Source organism: Oncorhynchus mykiss, chromosome 28 (genome assembly GCF_013265735.2).
Source record: "Oncorhynchus mykiss isolate Arlee chromosome 28, USDA_OmykA_1.1, whole genome shotgun sequence".
Classification (NCBI taxonomy): Eukaryota; Metazoa; Chordata; class Actinopteri; order Salmoniformes; family Salmonidae; genus Oncorhynchus; species Oncorhynchus mykiss.
Window position 1 is genome coordinate 39,219,277 of NC_048592.1, and position 22,218 is coordinate 39,241,494.

General features: G+C 39.3%; 1 protein-coding gene across 1 annotated transcript in view; it reads left to right on the forward strand.

Moving 5' to 3' along the window:
* The window catches only part of LOC118944840 (receptor-type tyrosine-protein phosphatase mu-like), a 543,829-nt gene that overhangs the window by 429,782 nt on the left and 91,829 nt on the right, over window positions 1–22,218 (forward strand). The window lies entirely within an intron of this gene.

A 22,218-nucleotide genomic window follows, 5' to 3' on the forward strand; every position in this document is an offset into this window, starting at 1 on the left:
TCTCTCTCTCTCTCTATATCTCCCTCTCTCTCTCTCTCTGTCGCCCTCTCTCTCCCCCTCCCCCCCCTCTCTCTCTATCACTATTCCACTCTTTCTTTCTCCCTCTCTTTCTCTCCCTCTCTCTCTCCCTCTCTTTCTCTCCCTCTCTATATCTCTCCCTCTCTATATCCCCCCTCTCTCTATCTCTCTCTCTCTCTAAATTAATGGATTGTCCACTGTGCATGCTCATTTACTTCCAGTGTTAATCTGTCAAACAGACTCTCTGACCTCAGAGGTTAAATCATTTATTTCCAGTGTTAATCTGTCCAACAGACTCTCTGACCTCAGAGGTTAAATAAAATGCTTTAATTGTTATGAATCTAGTCCAGATCCCCTCCCTCCCAGGAACAAGACACACACACACACACGCTCACACACACACACACACACTCTTTCTCTCAAGAACACACACACACTCCACTCCTACACATCAGAGCACAGCTAGCAGAGGGATTTGAGTGTTAGAGCAAAATGAACGAGAGTTGTTTTGAGATGAGGCCTTAATGGATTCAACAACATGCTCAATCTCTCTCTCTCTCTGTGTGTGTGTGTGTGTGTGTGTGTATGCAGCTGTCTGCTGTGGTGGAACAGGGAACAGGGAGTTGCATAATTAGCTGTTTATTAGAGCTTTGCCTCTCTACCTCCTCAGTGTCTCAATTAAAACAGGCATCTACGCACACACCTTAACACACACACACCTAAACACACACACACGCCTAAACACACGCCTAAACACACACCTAAACACACACCTTAATACACACACACACACCTACACACACACACACACACACCTAAACACACACACACCTAAACACAAACACACAACTAAACACACGCCTAAACACACACCTAAACACACACCTAAACACACACACACCGAAACACAAACACACACCTAAACACAAACACATGCCTAAACACACACCTAAACACAAACACACCTATACAAACACACACACCTAAACAAACACTTAAACACACATCTTTAAAGTTGCATAAATGTTTTGGTACTCTTTCCCAGATCTGTACCACGACACAATCTTGTAGCTCTACGGACAATTCCTTGAACCTCGTGGCTTGGTTTTTGCTCTGACATGCACTGTCAACTGTGGGACATTACATAGACAACTGTAGGATTTTACATAGACATAGACAACTGTAGGATTTTACATAGACAACTGTAGGATAGCCTTTCCAAATCATGTCCAATCAATTGAATTTACCTCAGGTGAACTACAATCAAGTTGTATAAACATCTGAATGATGTTCAATGGAAACAGGATTTCAATTTTAACTAAATAAGAACAAATGGTTATTTTCAATGCCTAGGAACAGTGGATGAACTGCCTTGTTCAGACAACAGATTTGTACCATGTCAACTCGGGGATTTGAACTTGCAGCCTTTCGGTTACTAGTCCAACGCTCTTACCACTAGGCTAAGCTGCTGCCCCACAATGTTGAGTCTCATAGCAAAGGGTCTGAATACTTATGTAAATAAGGGATTTCTGCTTTTTATTTTAATACACTTGCAGAAATGTAAAAAAAAAAACGTTTTTTGCTTTGTCATTATGGGGTATTGGGTGTAGATTTTACAATAAGGCTGTAACGTAGCAAAATGTGGAAAAAGTCAAGGGGTCTGAATACTGCCCGAATGCACTGAATACCTTCAGAAAGTATTCACACCCTGTATAGTTTGACAGTATTCACACCCTGTATAGTTTCAGACAGTATTCACACCCTGTATCGTTTCAGACAGTATTCACACCCTGTATACCTTCAGAAAGTATTCACACCCTGTATAGTTTCAGACAATATTCACACCCTGTATAGTTTCAGACAATATTCACACCCTGTATAGTTTCAGACAGTATTCACACCCTGTATACCTTCAGAAAGTATTCACACCCTGTATAGTTTCAGACAATATTCACACCCTGTATAGTTTCAGACAATATTCACACCCTGTATAGTTTCAGACAATATTCACACCCTGTATAGTTTCAGACAATATTCACACCCTGTATAGTTTCAGACAATATTCACACCCTGTATAGTTTCAGACAATATTCACACCCTGTATAGTTTCAGACAGTATTCACACCCTGTATACCTTCAGAAAGTATTCACACCCTGTATAGTTTCAGACAATATTCACACCCTGTATAGTTTCAGACAGTATTCACACCCTGTATAGTTTCAGACAGTATTCACACCCTGTATAGTTTCAGACAATATTCACACCCTGTATAGTTTCAGACAGTATTCACACCCTGTATAGTTTCAGACAGTATTCACACCCTGTATAGTTTCAGACAATATTCACACCCTGTATAGTTTCAGACAGTATTCACACCCTGTATAGTTTCAGACAATATTCACACCCTGTATAGTTTCAGACAATATTCACACCCTGTATAGTTTCAGACAGTATTCACACCCTGTATAGTTTCAGACAATATTCACACCCTGTATAGTTTCAGACAGTATTCACACCCTGTATACCTTCAGAAAGTATTCACACCCTGTATAGTTTCAGACAATATTCACACCCTGTATAGTTTCAGACAATATTCACACCCTGTATAGTTTCAGACAATATTCACACCCTGTATAGTTTCAGACAATATTCACACCCTGTATAGTTTCAGACAATATTCACACCCTGTATAGTTTCAGACAATATTCACACCCTGTATAGTTTCAGACAGTATTCACACCCTGTATAGTTTCAGACAATATTCACACCCTGTATAGTTTCAGACAATATTCACACCCTGTATAGTTTCAGACAGTATTCACACCCTGTATAGTTTCAGACAATATTCACACCCTGTATAGTTTCAGACAATATTCACACCCTGTATAGTTTCAGAAAGTATTCGCACCCATTGACTTTTTCCACATTTTGTTGTTTTACAAAGTGTAAATATATTAAATGTAGGTTTTGTGTCACTGGCCTAAACACAATACCCCATAATGACATCACAATACCCCATAATGACATCACAATAACCCCATAATGACTTCACAATACCCCATAATGACATCACAATAACCCCATAATGACTTCACAATACCCCATAATGACATCACAATAACCCCATAATGACATCACAATAACCCCATAATGACATCACAATAACCCCATAATGACATCACAATACCCCATCATGACATCACAATACCCCATCATGACATCACAATACCCCATAATGACATCACAATACCCCATAATGACATCACAATAACCCCATAATGACATCACAATAACCCCATAATGACATCACAATAACCCCATAATGACATCACAATACCCCATAATGACATCACAATAACCACATAATGACATCACAATAACCACATAATGACATCACAATAACCACATAATGATATCACAATAACCCCATAATGACATCACAATACCCCATAATGACATCACCATACCCCATAATGTCAAAGTGGAATTATGTTTTTAGAAAGTTTTACAAATGAATACAAATTAAAAGCTGAAATGTCTTGTGTCAATAAGTAGTCAACCCCTTTGTTACGGCAAATCTAAATACGTTCAGGAGTAAAAATGGGCTTAACAAGTCCCGTAATAAGTTACATGGTATCACTTTTTGTGCAATAATAGTGTTTAACATTATTTCTGAATGATTACCTCATCTCTGTACCCCACATACAATTATCTGTAAGGTCCGTCAGTCAAGCAGTGAATTTCAAACACAGATTCATCCACAAAGACCAGGGAGGATTTCCAAGCATGGTAAAGTTATTAATTACACTTTGGATGGTGTATCAATACACCCAGTCACTACAAAGATACAGGCGTCCTTCCTAACTCAGTTGCCAGAGAGTAAGGAAACTACTCAGGGTTTTCACCGTGTGGCTAATGGTGACTTTAAAACAGCTACAGAGTTGAATGGCTGTGATAGAACACTGAGGATGGATCAAAAACATTGTAGTTACTCTACAATTACTAACCTAATTGACAGAGTGAAAAGAAGGGAGCCTGTTCAGATTAAAAATATTCCAAAACATGCATCCTGCTTGCAATAAGGCACTAAAGTAAAACTATAGAACATGTTGCTAAGGACGACGCGGTTAGCCTTTACGGACTGCAGGTTTGTGTTCTTTTTTTGTGGCGTGGATTCCGCGAGTGCTAGCTGGCTATACTACAGACACCTGTCGTCGTCGTGGGAATAACTCATTGTTATCTTTTTCGTAAAACAACTGATTACAGTAAAGAGCCAATCTGGACACTAAGGAGATCCTGAGGGAAATCAACGAGTACCAACAGCTTTACGCTATGGAGGAACAACATACTCCTTCATGGATCCGACCACCTCACAAAATAACTTCAACCCGACCAAAAAAAAGAAAAACAGATTAATCTACAGACAAGGACAATTTACTTTACCATTGAAGTAGAGACTAGTGCTCTGGCTGGAATCCACACAACACTGGAAAAGTTGTGTGAGGAGGTAGAAGTTCAGCCAGAGTGAAATTCTCACGCTCCAAAGAGAAAACAAGACACTCACAGCCAAGGTAAAAAAAATACACGATTCCAACATGGATTGTGTAAAAGGAACTCAAACGGTGTGATGATAGTAATTAACATTTTGATCTGAATGTGCAAATAGCCAGGAATGTTTCGCAAGGAAGGTGGATCCTTTTATATGAAAGTGGACAACAAAAAAAAGAGATTTGCTCAATGATCCAAATCAGATTGATCCACACTTCTTCTAAAACATTTATACGAATTTATCAGCTGGGCTAGAAAATCGTTGATACGAAAGAGAGTTTTGAACAGGCTTTTAATAGGGGTTGTAACAATGGCAGAGGATAGTTTTAGAAAGAGAGGGTCCAGATTGTCTAGCCCAGCTGATTTGTATGAGTCAAGGTTTTGCAGCTCTCTCAGAACATCTGCTGTCTGGATTTGGGTGAAGGAGAAGCTGGGGGAGGCTCGGGCGGGTAGCTGCAGGGGGGGGGCAGAGCTGTTGGCCGGGTTTGGAGTAGCCAGAGCCGTAGAGAAATGCTTATTGAAATGTTCAAATATCATGGATTTATCGGTGGTGACCATGTCGCCTAGCCTCGGTGCAGTGAGCAGCTTATTTTGGTATTGCCCTCAGGTAGCCTGTTTCTGGTCTCACGTTCAGGAATGGCTAAGAATGCATAGCATTGAACTAAAATTGACCCTAGAAATAGTATTGTTGGGAGATCTGGAGAGACCGGGTCAGTCAATTCCTAATATACTAATACTTTTAGTAAAAGTATTTATCTTCAACTATCAATCTGTGGATTCAATTTGATTAGATAGATTGAAATTGTATGTTAAACATCAAAGCACAGTTCAAATCAAAACCAATGTTATTGGTCACATACACATGGTTAGCAGATGTTAATGGTCACATACACATGGTTAGCAGATGTTATTGGCCACATACACATGGTTAGCAGATGTTATTGGTCACATACACGTGGTTAGCAGATGTTAATGGTCACATACACATGGTTAGCAGATGTTAATGGTCACATACACATGGTTAGCAGATGTTATTGGTCACATACACATGGTTAGCAGATGTTATTGGTCACATACACGTGGTTAGCAGATGTTAATGGTCACATACACATGGTTAGCAGATGTTATTGGTCACATACACATGGTTAGCAGATGTTATTGGTCACATACACGTGGTTAGCAGATGTTATTGGTCACATACACGTGGTTAGCAGATGTTATTGGTCACATACACATGGTTAGCAGATGTTATTGGTCACATACACATGGTTAGCAGATGTTATTGGTCACATACACATGGTTAGCAGATGTTATTGGTCACATACACATGGTTAGCAGATGTTATTGGTCACATACACGTGGTTAGCAGATGTTATTGGTCACATACACATGGTTAGCAGATGTTAATGGTCACATACACATGGTTAGCAGATGTTATTGGTCACATACACATGGTTAGCAGATGTTAATGGTCACATACACATGGTTAGCAGATGTTAATGGTCACATACACATGGTTAGCAGATGTTAATGGTCACATACACATGGTTAGCAGATGTTAATGGTCACATACACATGGTTAGCAGATGTTAATGGTCACATACACGTGGTTAGCAGATGTTATTGGTCACATACACATGGTTAGCAGATGTTAATGGTCACATACACATGGTTAGCAGATGTTAATGGTCACATACACATGGTTAGCAGATGTTAATGGTCACATACACATGGTTAGCAGATGTTATTGGTCACATACACATGGTTAGCAGATGTTATTGGTCACATACACATGGTTAGCAGATGTTATTGGTCACATACACATGGTTAGCAGATGTTAATGGTCACATACACATGGTTAGCAGATGTTAATGGTCACATACACATGGTTAGCAGATGTTAATGGTCACATACACATGGTTAGCAGATGTTAATGGTCACATACACATGGTTAGCAGATGTTATTGGTCACATACACATGGTTAGCAGATGTTAATGGTCACATACACATGGTTAGCAGATGTTATTGGTCACATACACATGGTTAGCAGATGTTATTGGTCACATACACATGGTTAGCAGATGTTAATGGTCACATACACATGGTTAGCAGATGTTATTGGTCACATACACATGGTTAGCAGATGTAAATGGTCACATACACATGGTTAGCAGATGTTATTGGTCACATACACATGGTTAGCAGATGTTATTGGTCACATACACATGGTTAGCAGATGTTATTTGTCACATACACATGGTTAGCAGATGTTATTGGTCACATACACATGGTTAGCAGATGTTATTGGTCACATACACATGGTTAGCAGATGTTATTGGTCACATACACATGGTTAGCAGATGTTAATGGTCACATACACATGGTTAGCAGATGTTATTGGTCACATACACATGGTTAGCAGATGTTATTGGTTACATACACATGGTTAGCAGATGTTATTTGTCACATACACATGGTTAGCAGATGTTAATGGTCACATACACATGGTTAGCAGATGTTATTGGTCACATACACATGGTTAGCAGATGTTAATGGTCACATACACATGGTTAGCAGATGTTATTGGTCACATACACATGGTTAGCAGATGTTAATGGTCACATACACATGGTTAGCAGATGTTAATGGTCACATACACATGGTTAGCAGATGTTAATGGTCACATACACATGGTTAGCAGATGTTAATGGTCACATACACATGGTTAGCAGATGTTAATGGTCACATACACATGGTTAGCAGATGTTAATGGTCACATACACATGGTTAGCAGATGTTAATGGTCACATACACATGGTTAGCAGATGTTAATGGTCACATACACGTGGTTAGCAGATGTTATTGGTCACATACACATGGTTAGCAGATGTTAATGGTCACATACACATGGTTAGCAGATGTTAATGGTCACATACACATGGTTAGCAGATGTTATTGGTCACATACACATGGTTAGCAGATGTTAATGGTCACATACACATGGTTAGCAGATGTTATTGGTCACATACACATGGTTAGCAGATGTTATTGGTCACGTACACATGGTTAGCAGATGTTATTTGTCACATACACATGGTTAGCAGATGTTATTGGTCACATACACATAGTTAGCAGATGTTATTGGTCACATACACATGGTTAGCAGATGTTATTGGTCACATACACATGGTTAGCAGATGTTAATGGTCACATACACATGGTTAGCAGATGTTATTGGTCACATACACATGGTTAGCAGATGTTAATGGTCACATACACATGGTTAGCAGATGTTATTGGTCACATACACATGGTTAGCAGATGTTATTGGTTACATACACATGGTTAGCAGATGTTATTTGTCACATACACATGGTTAGCAGATGTTAATGGTCACATACACATGGTTAGCAGATGTTGTTGGTCACATACACATGGTTAGCAGATGTTATTGGTCACATACACATGGTTAGCAGATGTTATTGGTCAGATACACATGGTTAGCAGATGTTAATGGTCACATACACATGGTTAGCAGATGTTATTGGTCACATACACATGGTTAGCAGATGTTATTGGTCACATACACATGGTTAGTAGATGTTATTTGTCACATACACATGGTTAGCAGATGTTATTGGTCACATACACATGGTTAGCAGATGTTAATGGTCACATACACATGGTTAGCAGATGTTAATGGTCACATACACATGGTTAGCAGATGTTAATGGTCACATACACATGGTTAGCAGATGTTAATGGTCACATACACATGGTTAGCAGATGTTAATGCGAGTGTAGCGAAATGCTTGTGCTTCTAGTTCCGACAATGCAGTAATAACCAACAAGTAATCTAACCTAACAATTCACAACTACTACCTTATACACACAAGTGTAAAGGGATGAAGAATATGTACATAAAGATAAATGAAGGAGTGATGGTACAGAACGGCATAGGCAAGATGCAGTAGATGGTATCGAGTACAGTATATACATATGAGATTAGTAATGAAGGTTATATAAACATAAAGTGGCATGGTTTAAAGTGGCTAGTGATACATGTATTACATAAAGATGGCAAGATGCAGTAGATTATATAGAGTACAGGATATACAAAAACATATGAGATGAGTAATGTAGGGAATGTAAACATTATATGTGGTATTTGTTTAAAGTGGCTAGTGATACATTTTTACATCAATTTCCATTATTAAAGTGGCTGGAGTTGAGTCAGTGTGTTAGTGGTGGCTGTTTAACAGTCTGATGGCCTTGAGATAGAAGCTGTTTTTCAGTCTCTCGGTCCCTGCTTTGATGCACCTGTACTGACCTCACCTTCTGGATTATAGCGGGGTGAACAGGCAATGGCTCGGGTGGTTGTTGTCCTTGATGATCTTTATGGCCTTCCTGTGACATCGGGTGGTGTAGGTGTCCTGGAGGGCAGGTAGTTTGCCCCCGGTGATGCGTTGTGCAGACCTCACTACCCTCTGGAGAGCCTTGCGGTTGTGGGCGGAGAAGTTGCCGTACCAGGCGGTGATACAGCCCGACAGGATGCTCTCAATTGTGCATCTGTAGAAGTTTGTGAGTGCTTTTGGTGACAAGCCGAATTTCTTCAGCCTCCTGAGGTTGAAGAGGCGCTGCTGCGCCTTCTTCACAATGCTGTCTGTATGAGTGGACCAATTCAGTTTGTCCGTGATGTGTATGCCAAGGAACTTAAAACGTACTACCCTCTCCACTACTGTCCCGTCGATAGGGGGGTGCTCCCTCTGCTGTTTCCTGAAGTCCACGATCATCTCCTTTGTTTTGTTGACGTTGAGTGTGAGATTATTTGCCTGACACCACACTCCGAGGGCCCTCACCTCCTCCCTGTAGGCCGTCTCGTCGTTGTTGGTAATCAAGCCTATCACTGTAGTGTCGTCCGCAAACTTGATGGAGTTAGAGGCGTGCATGGCCACACAGTCGTGGGTGAATAGGGAGTACAGGAGAGGGCTCAGAACGCACCCTTGTGGGGCCCCAGTGTTGAGGATCAGCGGGGTGGAGATGTTGTTACCTACCCTCACCACCTGGGGGCGGCCCGTCAGGAAGTCCAGTACCCTGTTGCACAGGGCGGGGTCGAGACCCAGGGTCTCGAGCTTTATGACGAGTTTGGAGGGTACTATGGTGTTAAATGCTGAGCTGTAGTCGATGAACAGCATTCTCACATAGGTATTCCTCTTGTCCAGATGGGTTAGGGCAGTGTGGTTGTGATTGCGTCGTCTGTGAACCTATTGGGGCGGTAAGCAAATTGGAGTGGGTCTAGGGTGTCAGGTAGGGTGGAGGTGATATGGTCCTTGACTAGTCTCTCAAAGCACTTCATGATGACGGAAGTGAGTGCTACGGGGCGGTAGTCGTTTAGCTCAGTTACCTTAGCTTTCTTGGGAACAGGAACAATGGTGGCCCTCTTGAAGCATGTGGGAACAGCAGACTGGGATGAGGATTGATTGAATATGTCCGTAAACACACCAGCCAGCTGGTCTGCGCATACTCTGAGTACGCGGCTGGGTATGTCGTCTGGGCCTGCAGCCTTGCGAGGGTTGACACATTTAAATGTTTTCCTCACGTCGGCTGCAGTGAAGGAGAGTCCGCATGTTTTAGTTGCGGGCCGTGTCAGTGGCACTGTATTGTCCTCAAAGCGAGCAAAAAAGTTATTTAGTCTGTCTGGGAGTGGAGTTGCTGTGTGAGAGAGAGAATGATGGTCAAAGATAAAAGTAAAACAAATTTAAACAAGTAAAAAGTCAAATCTGAAGTGTTTTTACAACTGATGTCGGTTTGCCTGAGGATGATGCCGTGCAGGTGTTTGTACACATGCATATTCTGTACACACATTCTCATTCAAATAAACACATACAAGAACACACACATACGTGTAATAGTGCCAGACATGATGATTTTAGTTGTCCTTGATGTTTTAAATGTATTATTTTTTTTTGTTGTTTGCTGTTTTCTTCTGTCTTTTCCTTTTGTCTCTTTAGTTCATTCTCTTGGTTGTTGGTGCATTAGGGGGTTCTTGGGGGTGGGGGTTCATTCTCTTGGTTGTTGGTGCATTAGGGGGTTCTTGGGGGTGGGGGTTCATTCTCTTGGTTGTTGGTGCATTAGGGGGTTCTTGGGGGTGGGGGTTCATTCTCTTGGTTGTTGGTGCATTAGGGGGTTCTTGGGGGTGGGGGTTCATTCTCTTGGTTGTTGGTGCATTAGGGGGTTCTTGGGGGTGGGGGTTCATTCTCTTGGTTGTTGGTGCATTAGGGGGTTATTGGGGGTGGGGTTCATTCTCCTGGTTGTTGGTGCATTAGGGGGTTCTTGGGGGTGGGGGTTCATTCTCTTGGTTGTTGGTGCATCTGGGGGTTCTTGGGGGTGGGGAATGGAATTCATTCTATTTTTTATTTTTCTTCTTGGGGGGGGGGGGCTGTGGGGAGTGGTCTCTAATAGTTGAGGGACAGCTATTGGGGAACTGTAGGGGGATCTTGGAGGGTTCGGGTTCACGTTTTTTTTTGCCTGGTGGGAGATCTGTCAACGTGCCCTTGAGCAGCGCATTGACCCTGGATGCTTCTGTGTGTCGCTCTGAATGGGAGTCTGTTGGATGACTGGTATGATGTAGTTGTTGGATGACTGGTATGATGTCGTTATTGAGTGGCTTCACTGCAAGCATATTGTATGTTTCGAATATTCAATAAATAAACTAATTTAAAACAAATTAAAAATTAAAAAATGCTAAATATGTGGCAAAGAAATAAAGTTTTTGTCCTGAATACAAAGCATTATGTTTGGGGCAAATCCAACACAACACATCACTGAGTACCACTCTTCATATTTCCAAGCATGGTGGTGGCAGCATCATTTTATCTGTATGTTTGTCATCGGCAAGGACTAGGAAGTTTTTTTTAGGATAAAAATAAATGGAAAAGAGCTAAGCACAGGCAAAATCCTAGAGGAAAACCTTGTACAGTTCAGTCTGCTTTCCAACAGACACTCAGAGACTAAATCTCCTTTCAGCAGGACAATAACATAGAACACAAGGCCAAATATACACCGGAGTTACTTACCAAGACAACATTGAATGTTCCTGAATGGCCTACATAAAGTTTTGACTTAAATTGACTTGAAAATCTATGGCAAGACTTGAAAATGGCTGTCTAGCAATGATCAACAACCAACATGACAGAGCTTGATACATTTTTTCAAGAATAATGTGCAAATGTTGGACAATCCAGGTGTGCAAAGCTCTTAGAAACTTACCCAGAAAGACTCACAGCTGTAATCGCTGCCAAAGGTGATTCTAACATAGACTCAGGGGAGTAAATTAGATATTTCAGTATTTGCAACAAAAAAAATCTAAAAACCTGTTTCACTTTGTAATTATGGGGTAGTTGGGTGAGAACATAATCAATTTAATAAATGTTTAATTCAGGTTGTAACAACAAAAGTGGAATAAATCAAGTTGTATGAATTCTTTCTGAAGGCACTGTATATATGTATAGATTAGATTATGTGGGGGTGGAGCAGAAACCCTTTTGAACCTATCAGATGGTGTAGATTATGTGGGGGTGGAGCAGAAACCCTTTTGAACCTATCAGATGGTGTAGATTATGTGGGGGTGGAGCAGAAACCCTTTTGAACCTATCAGATGGTGTAGATTATGTGGGGGTGGAGCAGAAACCCTTTTGAACCTATCAGATGGTGTAGATTATGTGTGGGTGGAGCAGAAACCCTTTTGAACCTATCAGATGGTGTAGATTATGTGGGGGTGGAGCAGAAACCCTCTGATCCTTTGCCACATCAAAACAGGGAGAGGGAGAGAGAAAAGTAAAAATCAATACAGATTGACTGAGTTACTGTGCCTAATGCCAGAGTGTGTCTGCCTGCTGACTGCCTGTCCGCTGGCTCCTTGTGCATTTTAATGCGTGGCAGGCTCAGTGTTGATCAGGAGTTTTATGGCATACTGTCTAGAGGAATACTACAGCTGTCACACCTACTTCACAGGAGAAGAACATTGTGTGTGTGTGCGTGCGTCCGTCCGTCCGTCCTAACTGAGTGTTGGCAGCCTGTGACAGCTGAAAGTGGTTTTCCGGGAGCTGTTCTTCTCGACTGCGGTACCTCCTCAAACCTCTATTGTTCTCTGACCTCTGGTTCCTTTCCAGCCTATTTTACAACTGCTTTGGTCCAACCTCTCCTTAAATCTAGACGCCTCCTCGCTGAGTAATCATAGACCTATTTCTAAACCTTTTTTATCCTAGATTTGAGAAAAATAGTTTTCAAGAAATTGGTATCTTATTTGAGTAATTAATTTTTTTGAATTCCGGTCGGGCAGACGTTTCTCAGTGAGCATGGGGGGGTTCAGTATCGTCCTCACTAACCTATTCACTATGGTGTCCCTCAGGGGTCAATTCTTGGCCTCATTATTTTTCCTGTATACGCTTCCCCTTAGGGACATCATCTGCAATCATAACATTCAGTTTCACTGCTATGCAAATTACATGCAGTTCTATTTACCAATCAGACCCAGCTAGCGTAGCTACCCTTCACCATTAACCAAGCTAGCGTAGCTACCCTTCACCATTAACCAAGCTAGCGTAGCTACCCTTCACCATTAACCAAGCTAGCGTAGCTACCCTTCACCATTAACCAAGCTAGCGTAGCTACCCTTCACCATGAACCAAGCTAGCGTAGCTACCCTTCATCATTGACCAAGCTAGCGTAGCTACCCTTCACCAGTGACCAAGCTAGCGTAGCTACCCTTCACCAGTGACCAAGCTAGCGTAGCTACCCTTCACCAGTGACCAAGCTAGCGTAGCTACCCTTCACCAGTGACCAAGCTAGCGTAGCTACCCTTCACCAGTTACCAAGCTAGCATAGCTAACCTTCACCAGTGACCAAGCTAGCGTAGCTACCCTTCACCAGTGACCAAGCTAGTGTAGCTACCCTTCATAAGTATCTTGCTGACATCAAATGTTAGATGTCTGAGAGTTTTCTTCAGCTCAATGATAAGAAACCCGAGGTTGTTGTATTTGTTCCCCACCTTGAAGAGAGTCAGATTGTAGTTAACCTTAGAACCTTTCCCACCAATGTAAAGTCCAGAATCCTTGGCGTCTTCTTTGACCCTGACCTAAACCTGGAGCTGCATGGAAAGAAGGTTGTCCAGTCCTGCTTTTATCATCCAAGAAATACAGCTAAAGTCAAGTCTTTTATTCCAGTCACTGATCTGGAGAAAGTTATACAGGCTTTTATTTCCTCACGCCTAGATGACTGTACCTCTTTGTATCATCGTCTGAGTCAGAAATCACTCCATCTCCTACAGTCAGTTCAAAACGCTGCAGCTCGGCTTTTAACAGGAACCAGGAAATATAAACATGCCACACCTTTTCTAGCTTCTCTACACTGACTTCTAGTCACTTTTAGGTACATTTTAAAATGTTATGATTCACGTTTAAGGCTTGATTCTGCCCCTTCCTTTATCTCAGATATTTTATCTCTACTACGAGCCAGGATGCAGGCTGAGAAAAGTTAGCGTTTTTCATCATGAATGTTGTTCTGTAGGCAGCTCTGCAGTGGTCACTAGCTAGCACAAAGTCCAAACATATGATTTTAAACCTAAGCTTAACCTTAGCCTTAACCACACTGATTAACCCTCATGCTTAACCCTAACCTTAAATTGAATTAAGAACATTTTTCTTTTCATGAATTTATACAATGTAACCAATTTTTGACTTTGCAGCTGGTTTATCTAAGGGGCAATCGCTCAGTTTTGCCTCCAGGACAAGACTCAACAATAAAGGTCAACCTGCACTGAGGTCCTTTGGTATGGCACTCTTGTCCATTCCAAAGTCTAGGTTGAAAACTAAAGGACACCGGGCATTTGCCTTTAGTGCCCCTAGACTTTGGAATGGTCTACCAGAGTACAACCAGGCTTGCAGACTCAGTGCCTCTGCTGATGACACATTTTTGTAAAGATGCTTTTCATTTTTGATTTAGATTTTAGATTTTAATTAGCTATCTTTTTTAAATTTCTGCTTCCTTCTGTCTTTGTTCCTTTGTTAGTACTTGTGTTTTATTATTTTATGATGTAGAGCACTTTGTTACTTGTATTGAACAGAACAATACAAGTAAAGACATTCTTATTAGTGTTAGACTAAAATACCTTTAAATGGAGAATCTGAGAGTTCTTCTTTTAATGGAGAATCTGAGAGTTCTTATTTTAATAGAGAATCTGAGAGTTCTTCTTTTAATGGAGAATCTGAGAGTTCTTATGACAGTTATTTTAATGGAGAATCCGAAAGTTCTTCTGACTGTTCTTTTAAATGCAGAATATGAGAGTTCTTATTTTAATGGAGAGTCTGAGAGTTCTTCTTTTAATGGTGATTCTGAGAGTTCTTCTTTTAATGAAGAATCTAAGAGTTCTTCTTTTAATGGAGAATCTGAGAGTTCTTATTTTAATGAGAATCTGAGTTCTTCTTTTACTGGAGAATCTGAGAGTTCTTCTTTTAATGGAGAATCTGAGAGTTCTTATTTTAATGGAGAATCTGAGAGTTCTTATTTTAATAGAGAATCTGAGAGTTCTTCTTTTAATGGAGCATCTGAGAGTTCTTATTTTAATGGAGAATCTGAGAGTTCATCTTTTAATGGAGAATCTGAGGGTTCTTCTTTTAATTGAGAATCTGAGAGTTCTTATTTTAATGGAGAATCTGAGAGTTCTTCTTTTAATGGAGAATCTGAGAGTTCTTCTTTTAATGGAGAATCTGAAAGTTCTTATTTTAATGGAGAATCTGAGAGTTCTGATTTTAATGGAGAATCTGAGAGTTCTTCTTTTAATAGAGAATCTAAGAGTTCTTCTTTTAATGGAGAATCTGAGAGTTCTTATGACAGTTATTTTAATGGAGAATCCGACAGTTCTTCTGACTGTTCTTTTAAATGCAGAATATGAGAGTTCTTATTTTAATGAAGTCTGAGAGTTCTTCTTTTAATGGAGAATCTGAGAGTTCTTCTTTTAATGGAGAATCTAAGAGTTCTTCTTTTAATGGAGAATCTGAGAGTTCTTATTTTAATAGAGAATCTGAGAGTTATTTTAATGTAGAATCTGAGAGTTCTTCTTTTAATGGAGAGTCTGAGAGTTCTTCTTTTAATGGAGAATCTGAGTTCTTCTTTTAATGGAGAATCTGAGAGTTCCTCTTTTAATGGAGAATCTGAGAGTTCTTATTTTAATGGAGAATCTGAGAGTTCTTCTTTTAATAGAGAATCTAAGAGTTCTTCTTTTAATGGAGAATCTGAGAGTTCTTATGACAGTTATTTTAATGGAGAATCCGACAGTTCTTCTGACTGTTCTTTTAAATGCAGAATATGAGAGTTCTTCTTTTAATGGAGAATCTGAGAGTTCTTCTTTTAATGGAGAATCTGAGAGTTCTTATTTTAATAGAGAATCTGAAAGTTCTTTTAATGGAGAATCTGAGAGTTCTTCTTTTAATGGAGAATCTGAGAGTTAATCTTTTAATGGAGAATCTGAGGGTTCTTCTTTTAATGGAGAATCTGAAAGTTCTTATTTTAATAGAGAATCTGAAAGTTCTTTTAATGGAGAATCTGAGAGTTCTTCTTTTAATGGAGAATCTGAGAGTTAATCTTTTAATGGAGAATCTGAGGGTTCTTCTTTTAATGGAGAATCTGAAAGTTCTTATTTTAATGGAGAATCTGAGAGTTCTTATTTTAATGGCGAATCTGAGAGTTCTTCTTTTAATGGAGAATCTGAGAGTTCTTATTTTAATAGAGAATCTGAGAGTTCTTTTAATGGATAATCTGAGAGTTCTTCTTTTAATGGAACATCTGAGAGTTCTTATTTTAATGGAGAATCTGAGAGTTAATATTTTAATGGAGAATCTGAGGGTTCTTCTTTTAATTGAGAATCTGAGAGTTCTTATTTTAATGGAGAATCTGAGAGTTCTTATTTTAATGGAGAATCTGAGAGTTCTTCTTTTAATGGAGAATCTGAGAGTTCTTATTTTAATGGAGAATCTGAAAGTTCTTATTTTAATGGAGAATCTGAGAGTTCTTCTTTTAATGGAGAATCTGAGAGTTCTTATGACAGTTCTTTTAATGGAGAATCCGACAGTTCTTCTGACTGTTCTTTTAAATGCAGAATATGAGAGTTCTTATTTTAATGGAGAGTCTGAGAGTTCTTCTTTTAATGGAGAATCTGAAAGTTCTTATTTTAATGGAGAATCTGAGAGTTCTTATTTTAATGGCGAATCTGAGAGTTCTTATTTTAATGGAGAATCTGAGAGTTCTTATTTTAATAGAGAATCTGAGAGTTCTTATTTTAATGGAGAATCTGAGAGTTCTTATTTTAATAGAGAATCTGAGAGTTCTTATTTTAATGGAGAATCTGAGAGTTCTTATGACAGTTATTTTAATGGAGAATCCGACAGTTCTTCTGACTGTTCTTTTAAATGGAGAATATAAGAGTTCTTCTTTTAATACAGAATATGAGAGTTCTTATTGTAATAGAGAATCTGAGATTTCTTATTTTAATAGAGAATCTGAGAGTTCTTATTGTAATAGAGAATCTGAGAGTTCTTCTTTTAATGGAGAATCTGAGAGTTCTTATGACAGTTATTTTAATGGAGAATCCGACAGTTCTTCTGACTGTTCTTTTAAATGCAGAATATGAGAGTTCTTCTTTTAATGGAGAGTCTGAGAGTTCTTCTTTTAATGGAGAATCTGAGAGTTCTTCTTTTAATGGAGAATCTAAGAGTTCTTCTTTTAATAGAGAATCTGAGAGTTCTTCTTTTAATGGAGAATCTGAGAGTTCTTATGACAGTTATTTTAATGGAGAATCCGACAGTTCTTCTGACTGTTCTTTTAAATGCAGAATATGAGAGTTCTTCTTTTAATAGAGAATCTGAGAGTTCTTTTAATGGAGAATCTGAGAGTTCTTCTTTTAATAGAGAATCTGAGAGTTCTTTTAATGGAGAATCTGAGAGTTCTTTTAATGGAGAATCTGAGAGTTCTTTTAATGGAGCATCTGAGAGTTCTTATTTTAATGGAGAATCTGAGAGTTAATCTTTTAATGGAGAATCTGAGGGTTCTTCTTTTAATTGAGAATCTGAGAGTTCTTATTTTAATGGAGAATCTGAGAGTTCTTATTTTAATGGAGAATCTGAGAGTTCCTCTTTTAATGGAGAATCTGAGAGTTCTTCTGACTGTTCTTTTAAATGCAGAATATGAGAGTTCTTATTTTAATGGAGATTCTGAGAGTTCTTCTTTTAATGGAGAATCTAAGAGTTCTTCTTTTAATGGAGAATCTGAAAGTTCTTATTTTAATGGAGAATCTGAGAGTTCTTATTTTAATGGCGAATCTGAGCGTTCTTATTTTAATGGAGAATCTGAGAGTTCTTCTTTTAATAGAGAATCTGAGAGTTCTTATTTTAATGGAGAATCTGAGAGTTCTTATGACAGTTATTTTAATGGAGAATCCGACAGTTCTTCTGACTGTTCTTTTAAATGGAGAATATAAGAGTTCTTCTTTTAATACAGAATATGAGAGTTCTTATTGTAATAGAGAATCTGAGATTTCTTATTTTAGAGAATCTGAGAGTTCTTATTGTAATAGAGAATCTGAGAGTTCTTATTGTAACAGAGAATCTGAGAGTTCTTATTTTAATGGAGAATCTGAGAGTTCTTCTTTTAATAGAGAATCTAAGAGTTCTTCTTTTAATGGAGAATCTGAGAGTTCTTATGACAGTTATTTTAATGGAGAATCCGACAGTTCTTCTGACTGTTCTTTTAAATGCAGAATATGAGAGTTCTTCTTTTAATGGAGAATCTGAGAGTTCTTCTTTTAATGGAGAATCTGAGAGTTCTTATTTTAATAGAGAATCTGAAAGTTCTTTTAATGGAGAATCTGAGAGTTCTTCTTTTAATGGAGAATCTGAGAGTTAATCTTTTAATGGAGAATCTGAGGGTTCTTCTTTTAATGGAGAATCTGAAAGTTCTTATTTTAATGGAGAATCTGAGAGTTCTTATTTTAATGGCGAATCTGAGAGTTCTTCTTTTAATGGAGAATCTGAGAGTTCTTATTTTAATAGAGAATCTGAGAGTTCTTTTAATGGATAATCTGAGAGTTCTTCTTTTAATGGAACATCTGAGAGTTCTTATTTTAATGGAGAATCTGAGAGTTAATATTTTAATGGAGAATCTGAGGGTTCTTCTTTTAATTGAGAATCTGAGAGTTCTTATTTTAATGGAGAATCTGAGAGTTCTTATTTTAATGGAGAATCTGAGAGTTCTTCTTTTAATGGAGAATCTGAGAGTTCTTATTTTAATGGAGAATCTGAAAGTTCTTATTTTAATGGAGAATCTGAGAGTTCTTCTTTTAATGGAGAATCTGAGAGTTCTTATGACAGTTCTTTTAATGGAGAATCCGACAGTTCTTCTGACTGTTCTTTTAAATGCAGAATATGAGAGTTCTTATTTTAATGGAGAGTCTGAGAGTTCTTCTTTTAATGGAGAATCTGAAAGTTCTTATTTTAATGGAGAATCTGAGAGTTCTTATTTTAATGGCGAATCTGAGAGTTCTTATTTTAATGGAGAATCTGAGAGTTCTTATTTTAATAGAGAATCTGAGAGTTCTTATTTTAATGGAGAATCTGAGAGTTCTTATTTTAATGGAGAATCTGAGAGTTCTTATGACAGTTATTTTAATGGAGAATCCGACAGTTCTTCTGACTGTTCTTTTAAATGGAGAATATAAGAGTTCTTCTTTTAATACAGAATATGAGAGTTCTTATTGTAATAGAGAATCTGAGATTTCTTATTTTAATAGAGAATCTGAGAGTTCTTATTGTAATAGAGAATCTGAGAGTTCTTCTTTTAATGGAGAATCTAAGAGTTCTTCTTTTAATGGAGAATCTGAGAGTTCTTATTTTAATAGAGATTCTGAGAGTTCTTTTAATGGAGAATCTGAGTTCTTCTTTTAATGGAGAATCTGAGAGTTCCTCTTTTAATGGAGAATCTGAGAGTTCTTTTTTTAATGGAGAATCTGAGAGTTCTTATTTTAATAGAGAATCTGAGAGTTCTTCTTTTAATGGAGAATCTGAGAGTTCTTATGACAGTTATTTTAATGGAGAATCCGACAGTTCTTCTGACTGTTCTTTTAAATGCAGAATATGAGAGTTCTTCTTTTAATGGAGAGTCTGAGAGTTCTTCTTTTAATGGAGAATCTGAGAGTTCTTCTTTTAATGGAGAATCTAAGAGTTCTTCTTTTAATGGAGAATCTGAGAGTTCTTATTTTAATAGAGAATCTGAGAGTTCTTTTAATGGAGAATCTGAGAGTTCTTCTTTTAATAGAGAATCTGAGAGTTCTTTTAATGGAGAATCTGAGAGTTCTTTTAATGGAGAATCTGAGAGTTCTTTTAATGGAGCATCTGAGAGTTCTTATTTTAATGGAGAATCTGAGAGTTAATCTTTTAATGGAGAATCTGAGGGTTCTTCTTTTAATTGAGAATCTGAGAGTTCTTATTTTAATGGAGAATCTGAGAGTTCTTATTTTAATGGAGAATCTGAGAGTTCCTCTTTTAATGGAGAATCTGAGAGTTCTTCTGACTGTTCTTTTAAATGCAGAATATGAGAGTTCTTATTTTAATGGAGATTCTGAGAGTTCTTCTTTTAATGGAGAATCTAAGAGTTCTTCTTTTAATGGAGAATCTGAAAGTTCTTATTTTAATGGAGAATCTGAGAGTTCTTATTTTAATGGCGAATCTGAGCGTTCTTATTTTAATGGAGAATCTGAGAGTTCTTCTTTTAATAGAGAATCTGAGAGTTCTTATTTTAATGGAGAATCTGAGAGTTCTTATGACAGTTATTTTAATGGAGAATCCGACAGTTCTTCTGACTGTTCTTTTAAATGGAGAATATAAGAGTTCTTTTAATACAGAATATGAGAGTTCTTATTGTAATAGAGAATCTGAGATTTCTTATTTTAGAGAATCTGAGAGTTCTTATTGTAATAGAGAATCTGAGAGTTCTTATTGTAACAGAGAATCTGAGAGTTCTTATTTTAATAGAGAATCTGAGAGTTCTTATTGTAATAGAGAATCTGTCAGGTGCGTGAATGAGGACCCAAAAGCGAATTAACAAAACAGAGTTTCTTTAATGACGAAACACACGTAGGCTCAGATGGACAGGCAGATTCCGACAGGACAGGACAAGGTTAGATGAACAGGCAGATTCCGACAGGACAGGACAAGGTTGCAGCAAACACAACGATAGTCTGGTTCAGGCATGAGAAACACAAACGAGAATCCGACAAAGACAGAAGCAGAAACAGAGAGAGATATAGAGACCTAATCAGAGGGAAAAAGGGAACAGGTGGGAAAAGGGGTGAACGAGGTAGTTAGAGAAGACAAGGAACAGCTGGGGGAAAGAGGGGAAGAAAAGGTAACCTAATACGACCAGCAGAGGGAGACAGGGTGAAGAGAAAGAACAGGAACAGGACACAACATGACAATACATGACAGTACCCCCCCACTCACCGCGCGCCTCCTGGCGCACTCGAGGAGGAAACCTGGCGGCAACGGAGGAAATCATTGATCAGCGAACGGTCCAGCACGTCCCGAGAGGGAACCCAACTCCTTTCCTCAGGACCGTACCCCTCCCAATCCACTAGGTACTGGTGACCACGGCCCCGAGGACGCATGTCCAAAATCTTACGGACCCTGTAGATAGGTGCGCCCTCGACAAGGATGGGGGGGGGGGGGGGGGAAGACGAGCGGGGGCGCGAAGAACGGGCTTAACACAGGAGACATGGAAGACCGGGTGGACGCGACGAAGATATCGCGGAAGAAGAAGTCGCACTGCGACAGGATTAATGATCTGAGAAATACGGAACGGACCAATGATCCGCGGGGTCAACTTGCGAGAAGCCGTCTTAAGGGGAAGGTTCTGAGTGGAGAGCCAAACTCTCTGACCGCGACAATATCTAGGACTCTTAGTTCTACGCTTATTAGCAGCTCTCACAGTCTGCGCCCTATAACGGCAAAGTGCAGACCTGACCCTCTTCCAGGTGCGCTCGCAACGTTGGACAAAAGCCTGAGCGGAGGGGACGCTGGACTCGGCGAACTGAGATGAGAACAGCGGAGGCTGGTACCCGAGGCTACTCTGAAAAGGAGATAGCCCGGTCGCAGACGAAGGAAGCGAGTTGTGGGCGTATTCTGCCCAGGGGAGCTGTTCTGACCAAGACGCAGGGTTACGAAAAGAAAGACTGCGTAAGATGCGACCAATAGTCTGATTGGCCCGTTCTGCTTGACCGTTAGACTGGGGGTGAAAGCCGGAAGAGAGACTGACGGAAGCCCCAATCAAACGGCAAAACTCCCTCCAAAATTGAGACGTGAATTGCGGACCTCTGTCCGAAACGACGTCTGACGGAAGGCCATGAATTCTGAAAACATTCTCGATGATGATTTGTGCCGTCTCTTTAGCAGAAGGAAGCTTAGCAAGGGGAATAAAATGAGCCGCCTTAGAGAACCTATCGACAACCGTAAGAATAACAGTCTTCCCCGCTGACGAAGGCAGTCCGGTGACAAAATCTAAGGCGATGTGAGACCACGGTCGAGAGGGAATGGGAAGCGGCCTGAGA